Below are 16,388 nucleotides of genomic sequence, written 5' to 3' on the forward strand. Positions count from 1 at the left end.
GTAAGTGAGCATTATGTGAGATATGAAGTGTGCCAAGAGGGGTAAGGACAAACAAATGTCTTTGAGTACCCACCATGAGCCAGGTACGGGGCTAAGGCCTTACTGTGTGGTCTGTGGATTATAGGCAACTGCTCTACCTAGGAACTTGTTAGAAATGCAGAGTCTCAGGCCCCACCCCATCCCAGACTTGCTGATGTAGAATCTGCATTTTTTTTCTTTTTTTCTTTCTTTTTCTTTTTCTTTTGGTATTAGTGATTGAACCTAGGGATGTTAAACCACTGAACCAAATCCCTGGCCCTTTTTATTTTTTATTTTCAAAACAAGGTCTCGTCAAGTTGCTTAGTGCCTCGCTAAGTTGCTGAGGCTGGCTTTGAACTTGTTATCCTCTAGCCTCAACCTCCCCAGCCACTGGAATTACAGGCCTGTATCATGGCATGGGGTTGGAATCTGCATTTTAACAAGTTGTTCAGGAAGTCTCTAGGCACAGTAAAGTTTGAGAAGGACTGGGCAAGGAGACCCGCAGATTTTACTTAATTCACAATCACTGAGGTAGTTGTTGGTATCCCCATATTAAAGGTGAGAGGTGGTTATACAATTCCTCTGCATGTCACACAGCTATGTCATGGAATCGGAATTTGAAATCAGGCCTGACAGACTCCTGGTCTCCATTCACTCTTCTATGCAGCTCCTTCTTGTCTAGGGGCCTCTTGGAAGCATCACCAAGGAGGTGAAGCTTCAACTGTACTTGGAAGGACCTCACTGGGAGGACTGGGCATTCTAGTCAAAATGCCACTTGAACAAATGCTTGGCACGGCTTTAGAACAGGGCTCGTCAAGGAGAGTGCAGAGAAAAAGGTGAGCAGACTGGAATCACATGACACAGGGCCTTGAATGCCAGGCCAAAGACTTGAATCTATCCTGTGACAGGATTTCACAACCTGCTACGGACCACATAACGTGCGCAGATAGCTCACATCACAAATGTCTCAGAAGCCCAGTCTTGCCACTTTCTGAGTGAGTTTCAGATTCGGTTCTCTGGAAGCAGACACTGGGACAGACTTTGGAGTGGAAGATGTTCATTAGGAATCAACACCTACAAGAGGAAGCAGGGTGGGGCAAAAGAAGAAGTAGGTTCAACAAAGTCCTGGCCAACTTGGCAGAAAGTTCTAGAGTGTGACCTGTTAGGGCTGACCTGTCTTGGACTGAAGTGGCCTTTAAACCCCCACCTCACTCAGTCACTGATGCAGGCTACCCCAGGCAGGGTGTGACCTTGGGTGTGTGTGGCCTCTTGCAGCTGAGGTACACCCTGAAAGAGGTAGTGCTATTAACTAAGTCCTCATAGGTGGGGTGAGTCCTCCCTTGGGGTGGGGGGTTATGAGTAGCACAGGTAGTATCCTATCTCCTCCAGGTAGTTTGCTTACTTCTTTGTCTCTATCTTTTCATTGGCAAACTAGAAACAGTAGTATATCCTCACAGGGCATTGGGGGCATGATATTCCTGCCACATAACCAAACAGATACTAGTTATTATTGTTATTGTTATTAAACTGACAATTCAGTGTGTATTTTCTCTTTTGGGATCCTTCAGACTTCGAAAATCCCTCCGTGTGACCCAAGGAACAGAAGAGAATCATGCACAACTCCAGCTTGCCTCCTGGAATTCTTCCCCTTCGTTACCACGTTCCAGGTCTCATTGTCGGAACATCTTGGTGGAGTTGAGCTGTGCTAGGTGATAGGAAAGACTCGATGGGTTTAAAGAAGGGAATGACACTTCAATCAATAGTAGTTTACAAAGATAATGTAAGTCGGATCATGAAGGATGAACCAGAGGGTGCATTATTTGGTATAGGCTAAGCTTCTGAAGCAGAGACTCAAAATAAGACCCAAACAAGAGTTTCAAGTGAGTGATCGTGAGCCCCAGAGGGAGCATGTCTCCTTGAGGCCACTCAAGGGCTCAGGCCCCCTTGTCCTATTTCCCTATTATCCTGTAAATGACCCTTGAAGTATAGTCCTGGACCAGCAGCAGCACCTGGGAGTTTATTAGACATGCAGTTTCCAGGCCCCACTCGGCTGTGCCAAATCAGAAACTCTAGGGGTAGTGTCCAGCAATTGACCTGTAGTTCACAAGCTCTCCAGGGTGAGAACCTGGTTAGGTGGCCATGTGGTCATGTGATCTACCTACCTGTAATTAACCTTGAGACACGTAGTCTCTATCTTGTAGAGTCCTGGCACCTGGTTAAAACATGGGGTTCTATGATAAAATAAAATAAGATAAAATTAAATTAAATTAAATAAAGGGAATCCATACTGGCAGAGAACTAACAGCCTCTGCCCCTACCATAATAGGCAGACAAAAAAGAGAGGCAGAATTAAAGTACTAGGTGTGGATTGGAGGAGCGGATGCACTTGAGAAATAAATTCTGTTCTGATGAATGATTTGACTTTGTGGTGAGGGAGAGGAGGGAGAAGTGGCAAGTCCTAGGTTTCTAGGCAAGTGGATAGTGATGATGGTAACTGTTGGCCGGGATGCTGGAGGAGGAGGGAGAGAAGAATATGAGTTTATCTTATACTTGGTGGATCTGAGTTGATGAAAGAGCATCCAGGTAGAGATGCCCAGTCCTGTGCAGTTGGCACCACCTGTCCATGGGCCCTGGCAAAGGCTGAGGTGAGAGATAGAGATTTAGAAAACATGGTAGTCAGAAATTGGATGGCGACAGGATTGCCCAGAGCGTGAGGCGTGAAGAGGAAGAAGTGCTGACAGAGCCAGCCCTTCAGAGAGGGCAGTGGAAGGGAGGCTTCTGAAGGAGATGAGAAAGAGCCAATGGAGTGGACACCAGCGAGGGGACGCTGGCAAGAGGAGTCACTGGTCAGTGCAGCAGAGGTGACAGGAAAAGCACTTAGAAGTGGTCTTTGATGACAAATGAGGCAAACTGAGACCCAGCCAGCGTGAGAGAGATGGCCAAGGCTCCCTGGCTAGTAGGTGGCAGAGCCAGGGCTAGCCTGTCTTCTAGTTGCGTTCTTCCCATGAGAAGCTGCTAAGGTGGCCCTGTCACTCTCCTTGGAGCACTGTGCCTATGCAGAAGTCCCTAGTATTTATTCCTTCACCAAGCAGGGTTATAAAAAGTATTTTCTGATCAGTGACTCTCTATCCAGCCTTACGACTCGTTTCCAAAATTATCATCATTCCATCTTCCTCCTGTTTGATTGAGTGGACCCGCCCTGAGTCTAATTGTGACACAGCAGGTTGGTTTATGGGCTTCTCTCTCCTTCCAAGCATTCCAGAGGCAGGTCGTCCTTTTCCCTGTGGTGTGTCTTGCCCAGTAGCCCAGCTTCCTAGCAATGCAAATAGTTGGGAAGAGGAAGGTCGTGGCTACACAGCATGACTCACGTTCAGGTCCATGGCACTACCAATCTTACCTTTGTACATTTTCAAATGCAGAAAACTTGATATTACTGAAATGACCCAGAGGTCAAGAATGATTCCCACCAACGTGACCTCATTGTCAATGCTGCCTGTTTGGTCTGGAGGTCGATGTCCCACTTGGCACCATATAAGGTGGTTAATCTCCAAAGTGCTTAGTTTGGTTTTTCATTCTCTATTTCTAAATCTCTGACAAATGAGTGTCAAGGAGTTTTCAAGGTAGCTGAAGTCTACAGTCACTTGCAGCACTTTGCTACTGATGACTATTTTTGCCTGTTGGAAAGACTTTGCAGCTACAGGGAAACTCTCACTATCCACCAACAGGCTTATTCTCCACCCATAGTCGTGTGCTGACTGCAAAGTGGCCCCAGTTTTTTGCATATCTTGTTAGATCACTATGGGAACACAGTCATTATGATACAGCAGTTCTTGTCTTGAGAACTTTTGATAGCTTTATTTTTTTATGGTTTCATTTCCTATTGATATGAAAGAGACTCTTCATAACCAAAAATAAACATACCCACAAATTTCAGGTTGCTGTTTTCATTTATGAGCATGACTTGGTAAACTAAATTGAATAAGCCCAGACTTATGCAACTGTGTACTCTCATAACAAGTGAGTCACACAGGACATGATGTATGACTTTAAGAGTTTAGCGATTACTTATGATGTAGAACTAAGATGATAGCTGCCAGCAGAAACCAGGCATAATGCTACTAGTAAATATTACTGAATGTTCCAAAATATATACAACTTACTTTCTGCTGCTATCATTCGTGTCTAAGTTATCATGACATTGCTGCTAAACTCCTTGGACTAATAACCCATCTCCCTGCTTTCATTCTGACCCCCTCTATTTTCCACACTGAAGCATATGCCCCCCTTTTTTCAGTGTTGGGGATCCAATGCAGAGCCTGGCGATGCTAGACAGCATTCCACCACTGAGCTACACCCCCAGTCCCTAGTGTTATCTTATCATGACAGATCAAATCAGGTTATTCATGATTAATGCTACTCTTAATAAATCAGTTCATGTTATTCATCTGCTTAAAACTCATCTGCTTTCCCTCTCATCTCAGAATAAAATCTAAGCTCATCACCAACAGTCTGAGTCCCCAGTGATCTGGCCATCCCATGCCGTCACCACGGTCCTCCCTTTTATAATGATCTACCTGCAAGGACTTTTCTGCATCCTTGCACACAGCCTGCCATGAGCTGACATGCTGGTTGTACCCTGCATAACTCTGGGACAGGCATTCAGCAGAGTGGCATCCCTGCTTACCCACCCCAGCCCTTTCCTATCATAAAATCTTGGCACTTGCTGGTCCTTCTCCCTGGGACATCCACCTGCAGGTTCTTTGCATGGCTGGCTCCTTCTTGCCATCCCCTCAGCAAATATTCCGCAAGGCCCTGTGTTTATCAGACGGGACTGGTTATATACCTTGCAGAACCCGGTGCAAAATGAAAATCAGGGCCCTTATTCAAAAATGATTAAGCAGAGCAGTAAACAGAACACAGGGTGCTTCTGAGCACAGGGTCTTGTGCCACACCAGTCACATCCCCATGAGGTTGACACTGGCATCCGTCTCAGCTTCAAGGTTACTCTTCTGGGGGTGGGCGGGGCTTCCTTCTGCACCACCCAAACCAAAGTAGGCTTCTGATCAATCTGCAAAGGCATCAGCTAAGCACTCCGCCTTTCCAGATAAAGTTGCAGCATTTTAAATTACAAATGAAACAAAGATCCACAGAGGATTCCACTTGCTCTGAATTTTAAGGCAGAACATCCAATCAATTTAAAAGGTTTTGGTTTCTTTTTAATGAGGTTTTGGACAGGTTTTCATTTTTCTATAAATTGGCTTTAAAGTCAATGACAGGCCTTGTAAGTTGAAGAGAACATTGGTGCACGAAGGTTATAAAGGACCCATCCCGACATTATAAATTTGAAAAGGGTACTGTGGTTGGATTTTTTCCTAATTAAAAACAATAGCATGTATTTTATGGAACTAAGGGTTTCATATGTATTAATGAAGTTGGTTGCATTTTAAAGTTTAATAGAAATTGCATGTTTAATAATTGGCTGTTTCCCTCTGCTTTTGGAAGTTCATTTTTGTTTTTGATGAACTAAAACAAAATTATTTAAGTATAATTTCATTCTTGAAAAGTCAAAGTTGATTTTTCTTGGCACGTTGTAAAGTTTTTATTTAAAATACAGTTGGTTGAAAATGTATTCATTGCCTTCATTCATAAGACATTTATAAATATTGAATTATAAAGTTACACATATGGTTTTTAACTCGAGAGAGAGAGAGAGAGAGAGAGAGAGAGAGAGAGAGAGAGACAGACAGAGAGAGAGAGAGAGAGAGAGAGAGACATATAACAGTTTCTTTAAATGTAAGATCTCACTTATGAGTTTCTTTCCTAGTCCTAGGAATCCAAAACTCTCTGTCTAAATAACAACAGGAGAGACGAAAAGTTCAAGGATCTGTGACAGTGAGATAAGGCAAGAACTGGCCACTTTCAGAGGGACGCCATTGCTTCAGGCCCTCCTCTGGCTCGTCCATGCCATCTGGGGACTCAGATATGGGTTTCTGTCGCAGATTACTCTTGGGTTAGTGCCAGGAGCAAAGGAGTTATAAAAATGCAAACATCCTGAAAGTACTTGTAATCAATCAAGAAAACATGTTTCTGCCTCAATTTTGTTAATTTTGTAAGTGACTATTAAATAAGAAAGAAGAAGAAAAAAGGAACAGGCTGAAGAATGGAATGTGTTTACATTTGTGTAAAGAACAAAAGCCAGAGGTAAACACCCATGAGTTACCTCAGGAGAGCTTTAGTCCTGGACTAATTTATGAAGTAAACAAACCCTGACTTCTGCTTTCTTACTTCTTTTGCTGTCAGAAAAGCGGCTGATAAACTCATTTATATTAGGGCAGACATGACTAATAAGGATTCATGAATTATCGTGCGCGGGAGTGTTTGCTGTAGAGCAGGAGAAAAGTGGCATTGTCAAGAGCTGAAAGGTTTTGTGTTTTTATTGTAAATCGCCAAATCATAATTGTATAAGTTTTTGGGATGCAAAATGATGTAATGGTATAAGAATACAATCCATAGAAGCACAAAGAACTGGAAGTTTTGGTTTGTTTTTGCCATGCTGGGGACTAAACCCAGGGCTTTGCACATGTCAGGTGAGAGCTCTACCTCGGAGCTGCGCCCCCAGCTGAGCAGAAAGTTTTAATGTAGAATTTCAGCAGAGTCCCTAACCATCCTTGGACAGCTTATTCAACCTTGAGAGGATTAACTATTTGCTGGTCCCCTTTTCTCTCTCTCATTCTCCACACCCACCCCGCTTTCTCCTTGTTGGTTTGGACTAATTTTAGACTTACAGAAAAGCTGCAAAAATAATTCAGAGAACTGCCCCGTGCTTCTCATCCAGGTTCTCCTAGTGGTGACATTTTATGTCACAATGGCACATTGCAAAACCAAGAAAGTAACATTGGAACGTAACTATTCACTAAACTTTCACTAGTCTTATTTGGATTTCACTAGTTTTTCCACTAATGTACTTTTCTGTTGATCCAGGCTACCACCTTCCGTTTAGCCTCCTCTGCTTAAAACCTGATCTAATCTCCTCTCCCGAGGAGACCATGGAGGACCTATCTGCTTCCAAGGCAGCTTCACCTGGCCCAGAGGCTCCTCCCTCCTTTTTAGAAAGAAGGCTTTTTGCTCTGGCTCTGAGGTGCCCCTTCCTCTTGTGCTCCCAACCCAGCCCTTCCTTGAGGCCCTTACGCCTGCTCTGCCCCTACCCTTCCCGTTTCAGGGAATGGCAGCTTCACCCATAGCGCTGGCTGAAAATGTTAGACTGACCCTTGATCCCTTTTCTTGTTTAATGCCCCACACTCACATCAGTCAGCAAATCCTGTGAGCTGCACCTTTGAAACTCTCCTGATGCTGATCGACTTTCACTGCATCTGTGCCATTGGCTGGTCCAAGTCACCGTCCTTCAACGTAGATCACAGCAGCACCATCAGACTGTTCGTCCTGCCCCTGCCCCCACCCCAATTTATTCTTTTATTGTTTTTTATTATTATGTTTTGTTGTCGATGGACCTTTATTTTATTTATTTATATGTGGTGCTGATAATTGAACCCAGGGCCTCACACATGCTAGGCAAGCACTCTTCCACTGAGCTACAACCCCAGACTCTTAATTGAGTCTTAACACAGGGCTGCTTTTTAAAATCTAAGTCTGAGGTGTCACTTCTTTATTCAAAGCCCTCCATTGTCTCCCATTCTCATAAAAAGTAGAATCCAAAGTCATTACCAAAACCCCACGGGCCTCACAGTGTGCTAGTCACTATTCTCAGCACTTGACAGATGGTGGCTTACTTGATCCCCACAACAACCCTGAACCATGAGCACTATTATCAGTCCCATTTTACACATGAGAATGTTGAGGCCCAGAGAGGTCAAGTAACTTGCAAGAGGTCACTCAGTTAGCAACTATAAGAGCTAGAATTTAAACCCAGGCATTTTGGATTTAAACTCCCTGTCTCTGAACCCTGGGCTGGATTATGTTCCTGAAATCATTTTTGCTTTCCTGGATCTAAGCCTTTATCAAAGAATGGTCTTCTACTTTGCAAGTGCTTCTTACATTCCTCTATAAAATCCACCCAGACAAAACTTAGGTTAAATAACCTAACGGCTGTCACCATAAGAGGAGCAAATACTTTTTTTCAAACCTCTGTGACTGGCCCTGGGCTCAGTGGCTCACGTCTAACTTTTACAATTTGGTAAGGTTTTTATAAGTGAGGAAATTGAATCTCAGAGACAATAGCTTGCTCAAAGTCTGGGAGTTCTGTCCCAAGCCTCAGCCCTCCCCTGCGTGGTTGGGTCTCAGACCCCTCCTCCCCAGTCCCACCCACCACTCCTCCATTGCTGTTCTGCCCCGGCCATATTCATTCCTGGCCGATTTGGGAATTTGCACAGGAGGCCTTGATGGGCCTCTTAGTCACTTGCCTCCCCAGCCTGGGTGCAGCCCCACAGGTCAGGAGCCACAGGAACACTTGTTGGGGATTAAGAAATTCTAGGGTCCTAATGCTGAAAAGTATCCATAAATAATTGGATCCCTATCCACCCCAGGCAGGATCTCCTCCTACAATAACCCTTGATCATTTATTCACTCAGCAAAGAATGACTACTACGTGCCAAGCAGTCCTGAGCACCAGGGACAGGGCCGCGACGAAACAGGTCCAAACTCTCATGTCTAGGAGGGTCTCTGACCCTTCTAGTGGAGAGAGAATGGCAATAAACGAGAAAAAAGCAAAATTTGTGAGATGTGAGGTGGTGATGTATGCTAAGAAGGAAAACCAAAGACAAAAAGGTAGAGAGAGGAAAAAAGGAGGAAGAATGGTATGTGAGAGGGAGAAACAGAGACCTCAGGTAGGTAGCCTGTCTGAGAAGGCTCCCTCAAAGTCCGTCATCCACTACTCTCTTGAAAATGTCCAGCTACAGAGATACCTTCAAAGGCCTCATGGCATTTTTACAAGCTCTGCATCTTCTGCACTCATTGATCTTCTCGTGGTGGTTTCTATGTGTCGTGGAGTCTGTCCTCAGTAGCTGCTCAGGTAAGCACAGTTGCTCTGTCAGGGCGGCCCTTTTCCTGTCCGAGGACAGTTATTATGCTTCCTCCTGATATTTCCCGATGACCCTAACATCTCGTTTCTTCAGTTATTTCCCAGGTGACGTGGTTTGGGTACCTCCTATCACTCTGGTGTCCTTTAAATATGCTGCCCTTTGTCTCAAGAAGAGAACCATTTACAGTGTAAAGCTGTAGGTAGTGGGTTGATAGATGCAGAACATTTCAGGTGGTTGTTCCCTGGATATGGACCTCCTGTGATCTGTCCCCTAGGGGTTCATGGACTGGAAGCTCAGTCCCAAGTGTGGTAAAGCTAAGATGTGGGGCCTAATGGAAGGCGTGTCAGGTGTTTTTGGAGGCATTGTGCTCAAAAGAGGTTAAGGCAGTGTTTATGGCACCCAGAGTTAGTTCTAGAAAGAGGGTTATTACAAAAAAACAAGCCTGGCTACCTCTTAGCTGCTCTGACTGGTGATGCTATCTGCCCTTCTTGCATACACTCCTGTCATGGTACCACCTGTCCTTAGGTTGTCACCAGAAACCAAACCAACGGGGTTGCCCAATTCTGGACTTTCAGCCTCTAGAACTTTGAGCTAAATAAATATCTTTTCATCACAAGTTACACAGTTTCAGGAATTTTGTTATAGTACAGAACACTGACTACTATAGGACCCAATACTTCTATAAAAACAAAAGATGTTTTTAGGCACTGTCCTAATCAGAGCTTAGACCTCAACAGCAGGAGCCAGACTAGAATCTTCAGAACTCCGAAGCCAGATGAAAAACAGGTGCCAATGGAGGAGGAAGCTTTTTTCTCAATGAACTTTCCATTCAGTAGGGTTCCTAAAAGAAGGCAAGCAAGGGAGCTAGGTGAAGAGAGGATAAAGAAAGTCCATACCCTCAGGAGATAGATTGAGGTCCTGGCAGGTAGATAAGGCAGGGTATTGAGAAAGGGTTTGAAGTCAGACAGCTTATTATGGTTTTGACTTGTCTGCTTGACTTCTTGTGAGTGAGGTTAAGGATCTTTTTATATGTTTAAGGAGAACAATTTAAATTTCTTCTAAATATCCTTTGCAAATTTTTAAAATTTGTTTAAAAGTCTTTTCCTTATTGATTTCTAGAAGGAAAGCAATCCTTTGTGTTTTGTGGCACAAATATTTTTTTCCAGTTTGTCATTTGTTCACTCAATGTTTTTTTTTCTTTTCTTTTTCAAGTAGTCAAATCTATCAGTCTTTTTATTTTAAACTTCTCCTTCTTCACATATATTATGTTTTAAAAAGCCTTCTCCATTCTTACATTATAAAAAATAATCTCCCATGTTTCCTTCAACTATTTTTACTACGTAACCTTTTACATTTCAACCTCCGATTCATCTGAAATTCATTGTGGCACATCATTTATTTTTCATTTACGGTATGTGTCAGGCAGAGTATTCAGCACTTCACCTCACCTAGTTTAACAGTGAAAACCATGAAAACCTCTATTATACTACGGGAATATCAACACTTAGCAAGACTAGGGCCAAGATCCTGTGTCTAATGTCAGACAAAACTCAATTCACCCTGAGTCCAATTTTTACACATTTAACTATTATGATTAAGAGATGTCTTATGTTACTCAGAAACCCCTAATTTCATAACGTCACATTTCAGGAAAGATTGTTTGGTATGTGATGACAACTGCTAATTCCGTGAGGTGTAAAGAACCAAGAAGACGCAATGAGTTGGTCCTTGAATGTGGTGAGTCCAAGTCACTCTGCAGCTGGGGGGCCTCTCATGCTCCTGCCTGGAAGCTGAGACTTATACTCTTCTCACAAAAATATGGGTGATTGGACTAAGTTACACCAGGTTGACAGAACTGTGAGTGTAAAATTAATATGAGTCTCCTGAACTTCTCTTATCATGGGACAGCATGGGATCCTGAAGTCTGGAGGAGGTTCAACCTGCAAGCAGAGAATAAATAGTGATTTTGATGGATTCTTAAATACACAACGTTTTACATTTGACATCTCTGAACTTAGGATGCCTCTTCTGAGCAATGGAGTCTTGTAATTACTGTTGGGCAGGTGGCACTGTGAGGTAAGTGTCACTGCCTACATACATGGCAACTTGCTTTGTATTTCTGGTGGTATAAATGCACAGCTATGACCCATCAGCTCTTCATTCAACAAACGATTTCAGGAAGTAATAAAATTCTTGTTGTTTTCTGAAATCCTTTGTTGACACTTTCTTAAAAGATCCAGAAAAGAGACCAGCATTAAAACATGAGAGGTAGGGCTGAATCAATACTGACTTGGAAGAAAATCTTTGAAAGAATTCTTTAAAGAAATGCTGCACAATGAGAGAGAGAGAGAGAGAGAGAGAGAGAGAGAGCGAAAGAGAGAGAGAGAGAGAGAGAGAAACACATTTCTATGCAACTCTGAAGTGAAATATGTTTCCAAAGAATAGACTCTGAATGAGAAGTTGAGGAACAACTGAACCCATTTCTTTCTCCTATATTTTCTTTTGTTTTATGCACACTTGATATGTGACAAAAATCTCTTTGCTAAATAAATCTTTAGCAATAATAAATGATTGATTAAAGTAGTTGATTTAAGCATCAGCAATGGTGACTGCAGTCTTGACGCTTGGCCAATACTGCCAGACACCTCTGCTTCACAGTCTCAGATGGGCTGCATGGATCAATGACTGTTTGCTTGTGGATTGTCATCTGGAAACAATCCTAAGTCTCAGAAACCTTAGCACGAGCTTTGCTCCCAGTGATTCTTGGAGGCCTGGTAGATATTCAGGCAAGTCCTTTTATTTCGAGATGCTTATTTCTTTTGTATCTCTGATCAAGACTCTCTATACCTTCTCCACGGGTTTTCCTTGGCAGCTGGTTTATGTGACTAAAATTTGTGTGACTAAAATTCTGACTCCACAGTTGTCTTTCTGGTATTCTTAAAGGCCAAGGCCATGGCAAATCTTCCCGACCGACCTGTTCTGAGGCCAGAGTGAACTGCTTAGGAGATGAGTCAGGCTCAGGAGGGCCAGCTCCACGTAGTGGCCCCCTGTCTTCTCAGAAAGCAATTCACATTTAAAATTTCTTTCAAGCATTGTAAAATAAAAGATGCTAATACATTACATTTTAATGTAACTGATGGTGCTTTTCCTCCTTCCTCTTCAGTGGTACTAAATATGGGTGCATCTTGCAATCGATGCCATCTCAGGTTTGATGAGATAAGTTCACTTCAGCTTTGGAGGGGTTTGGGTCAGGCAGTCAGTGAGATACAGAAGTACTTTAGGTCATTTTGTTGTTGCATGTATTTAACTTTAAATTCAATCTATAGAAAACTACTAATGGCTGTAATTAATCTTTAGTGTTCTAAATTTTTCTTTATGCTTGTAGGCTGGGTGTCCCTAATTGTACTTACCATTGAAACCAGAGTATAGGATTTTACTACAGTCCTTATTAAATTTCCTCTTGCTGACTCTGGCCTGTTATTTCATCTGCCAAGATCATTCTGAATCATGATTCTCTCATTTGCTCTATTAGCTATCTCTCCCCTCTAGCTTTCTGCCATCTGTAAATTTAATAAATTCAACTTTCTATAGCTTTATCCAAATTACTAATAAAAATGTTGAGCAGCCCCAGGACAATTTTGTAGAACCCTGATAGTCACCAGTGAGTTTCCTCAGGTTGGCATGAATCCACAGATCAACTCTTTCTGAATGTGGCATTTTATCCGACTGTGACTCCATCCAACCATCTGAAATATTGTGCAGGTTTTAGTCACCCTAGCTTTGATCTCAGACTAGACCCCAGTTTAACCTGTTTTGCCACATACTAGCTATGTGATCCTGAACAAGTTCCCCGATGAATCTCTGCTTAGTTTCCTCATCCATAAAATGGGACAATTATTTTTACTTTATGGGAATGGAGTGAGGATCAAATCAATTAGTACTTAACAAAACACTTAGCATCATTCCTAACATACAGTAGACTCTCAGTACATAATGATTAGTCTTACATTTTTTTTCAGATTCCGCATCTTGGCCTATGAATGTTGTGAGAGAGACAGTTTGTTCAATGCCTAACAAAAACCAACAAAACTTAATTTCATAATACTACCATTTTAGCAACCTTATCAAGAAAAGAGAGGCTATTTTCATATGCGTAGTTTTTTATTTATAACTTGACTACTTTCAACAACAAGTTGATGTGGCTCGAAAGACACATACACGTTTACTTGTGGTGACTCCAAGCTGACTCTTAATGATCAACAAGCCATTTATAAGTGCTTATAAACACTGTAAACCTTTCCCAAAGTTTGACTAGGAATCCACATAAAACTAGTGATCCTATACATTTTAAAATCCCTTTTTTCCACTTACTGACAGTAAACATTTGCTTGTCTCCAAGTTTCTAGCATTTCTGCCATTCTCCATGATTTTTTTCTTTTTTCTTTTGGTCCTGGGGATTGAATCCAGGGGTGCTTTACCACTGACCTACATCCAGCCCTTTTAATTTTTAATTTTGTCCAGGATCCAAGTTGCTTAGGACCTTGCTAAGTTGCTGCTAACCTCAAACCTGAGATTCTCCTGCCTCCGTCTCCTAAGTGGCTGGGATTATAGGCGTTTGCCACTGTGCCCAACTTCTATGATTTCTTAGGTTGATGTTGATGTTTGTATGGCCACTTATCCACGTTATTTTATAATCTTGGATATATTTCATAGACTTTGCAGAATTAAATTCATTTGAAGCAGCTGGTACTGTCTTACTGCCTCCTTGGGTATCTTGGCCTTTCATTTCCTTAGAACTAGTATTGTTCTGTCTTTAAGAGCCGTGGTTTTAATCCTTTAGAGTACATTAGAATCCTTTGGAAGTGGTGGAGTCTATTAAAAATGCAGTTTCCTAGTCTGCTTCCTGAGATTTAGGTTTAGTAATATGAGATGGGATCTGAGAATAAACATTTTAATAAATACTTGGGGTGATTCAGATGTACCATTTAGTGAGAATTACCTTATAGAGAAGAAAATGATGGAGAAGAATAATTTGATCCTGAGGACTTTTCCATATGATCTGTTAGCTTTATGGATCTCTCTCAAGCTTGGTCTTTTTGTTCTAAACATGTTATACAAAGTGCATTTGTTTAGCCTTTTTCACAAACCTCTGATTATTCTGGATTTTGTCCTTCTTGAACTATTCACAAAGTTTGTGCCTTTAACAGATAATTATTCATGATCATGGGCAAGTCCCATCATCTTTAGCATGGGTGCTTTAAAAGATGGAACCAGTTTTCAGGGAAAACATTTGGCCTTTGGTTTTTGGGATTGGTTTATTTCACTTAGCATGATATTCTCCAATTCCATCCATTTATCTGCAAATGCCATAATATTCTTCTTCTTTATGGCTGAGTAATATTCCATTGTGTATATATACCACAGTTTCTTTATCCATTCATCTGTTGAAGGGCATCTAGGTTGATGGGGGTGGAGGTTGGGGGGTGAGAGAAGAATGGAGGAACTTTAGATGACAGAGGGAAATGAGGTGGGGTATGAAGAATGGTGGAATGAGACAGACATCATCACCCTATGTACATGTATGATTACACGAATGATATGAATCTACATCATGTACAACCATAGAAACAAAATGATGGACTCCATTTGTGTACAATGAATCAAAATGCAGTCTGTAAAAAATTAAAAACACAAAAGAGCTAGAGCCAATTGCAGGGCTTTCTACCTTGACTGCTTCAGAGGCCCACAGGGCAGTAGCCTACCCAGTGACATTCAGCAAGGATCCTCGATAAGGAGATGAAGGCCGTGGATGACAGAGAGAAGTGTGTGCGAGCTACTTATTAGGATGCCTATAGGAAAGTTGCCCAGAAATGGGTAATACACTGGAGCTCTGCCATTTGGAAGCAGTTGAGGTGAGGAGTGGGTGGATCCAGGCCAAAGCTGAAGCCAGTCCAGCCTTCTGGAACTGCTGGTGTTGACCTTCCCCTCTTCAGCTCCTTCCCTGATGCTCCCATCTGCTCCTTCCTCTGACACTGTACACCTGTACACACTCCCATTGTTGCACATGCCATACTATATTTTAATTGCTCTCAACTTCTTAGAGGAAGGAATCATGTCTCTTCTACTTAAAATAAAAACCATACAAAGCAAACAACAAAAATACTTTTACTTTTCTCACTACTTACAGCAGACACTCCATAAATATTTGCAGAACCAAACTAAGGACAGCAGATATTTGACATGGGTGCTTACCTCTTCTCTGATACCGGGGCAGACATTTAATGGATCTTAGTGCTCTTTCCTCCTGAGCCTAGAAGCAGCCTCAATATCCTTCAAACATGGCTTTCCAGTCAAATCAACCAGAGCTGGCTTGCAAAAGCAAACCGACCTGCTAATTTGAAACAAAATGGAAGCACTTTTGTCCTACAGTTCAGTTGTTAATTCCATTCATGAAATTAAAAAAAAAAATATATATACATATATGTATATATATATGTATATATAAATTAAGTACTTGATGAATCTGTTCAAGTTGGTGGGATAAATACTAAGGGGAAAAGACGAAGAATTGCTTTGAGATGATGGTGTCCGAGTAGTCAGCCGCTTGCCATAAACAGATGGGTAGGTTTTTACACTTTGGAGATTCTGGAATGATACTGAAATTGTTTTAAAGAGAGTAATATCAAAGGGAGGAAAAGTTTCCTCATGGTGCAGGATTCCTGGTTAGGGTCTGAAATAAAAACCGACAGATTAATGAAGAGAAGCATAACATTGATTTAAACTAAGATTTGGTGACATGAAAGACTTTCAGAAATAAAGCCCCAAAGATGCAGGGCAAACTGTTCGTTTTATGCTTAGTTTCTACGAGACATGGACGGTTAGGCAGAAATACAGATGTCATTATTCCCTAAACAATGCAGTGTGACAACTGTTTACATAGCATTTACATTGAATATTTGGTATTACGAGTAATCTAGAGATGATTTAAAGTATACAGAGGATATGCATGGGTTACATGCAAATATGCATCATTTTATATAAGGCACTTGAACATTTATGGATTTGGGTATCTGTGGGGTCCTGGAACCAATCCAATATGGATACCAAGGGACAACTGTATTCAGCATGCCAAGACACCGGATTTTGCGTTATTGTGTTTGGAGCCCCAACAATTCTAAAACTCAGTATCTTATCTCATGGATCAGCAAGAACTGAAACCCTTCAAATAATGATTTTTTAAAATTTTTTCAGTGCTGGGGACAGAGCCCAGGGCCTTACACATGCTAGGGAAGTGCTCTACCATTGAGCTGCACCCCAGCCCTAAATAATGATTCT

This window comes from Sciurus vulgaris (genome assembly GCF_902686455.1).
Source record: "Sciurus vulgaris genome assembly, chromosome: 1".
NCBI classification, from domain to species: domain Eukaryota; kingdom Metazoa; phylum Chordata; class Mammalia; order Rodentia; family Sciuridae; genus Sciurus; species Sciurus vulgaris.